We start from the raw sequence: 859 nt of genomic DNA, 5'->3' as shown, positions 1-859 counted from the left end.
GAAACACTTCTGGTGGCTAGGAATGAAGAAAGAGATTGCGGAGTGGGTTAGTAAGTGTCACGTGTGTCAGAGAGTAAAAGCAAAGCACCAAAGACCCAGTGGATTGTTGCAGCCTCTGGAAATTCCAGTGGAAGTGGGAAGAAATTGCAATGAATTTTGTGGTAGGCTTGCCGAGGACAAGATCGAATCACGATGCCATTTGGGTAATCATTGATAGATTGACCAAGTCAGCGCATTTCCTCCCAATTAATGAAAAGTATTCTTTGGAAAAGCTAGTTAAAATATATTTAGATGAGATAGTTGCCAAGCATGGGGTACCTGTGTCTATAGTATCAGATCGAGATCCAAGATTTAATTGGAGGTTTTAAACAAAGTTTCAAGAGTGTTTAGGAACTAAGTTAAATATGAGCATCGTTTATCATCCTCAAACTGATGGCCAAAGTGAGAGAACGATTCAAACGATCGAAGATATGTTAAGGGTATGTGCTTTGGATTTCAAGGGAAGTTGGGACGATCATTTACCATTATTAGAATTTTCCTATAATAACAGTTACCACACCAGCATCGGAATGCCACCCTACGAAGCTTTATATGGACGAAAGTGTAGATCACCTCTATACAGGGATGAGGTAGGAGAAAAGAAAGTGTTAGGACCTGAATTAGTACAGCAGACAAAAGAAGCAGTGGTGTTAATTCGGAAAAGATTGAAAGCCGCTCAGAACAGACAGAAAAAGAATGCAGATTTACATCGAAAGGACATAAGTTTTGAAATAGGATCATTGGTATTACTAAAAGTTTCGCCATGGAAGGGATTGATTCGATTCAGTCAGAAAGGTAAACTGAGTCCGAGATATATAGG

Source organism: Apium graveolens, unplaced genomic scaffold (genome assembly GCF_009905375.1).
Source record: "Apium graveolens cultivar Ventura unplaced genomic scaffold, ASM990537v1 ctg5716, whole genome shotgun sequence".
Taxonomy (NCBI): Eukaryota; Viridiplantae; Streptophyta; class Magnoliopsida; order Apiales; family Apiaceae; genus Apium; species Apium graveolens.
Note: the sequence above shows the minus strand (reverse complement) of the source record.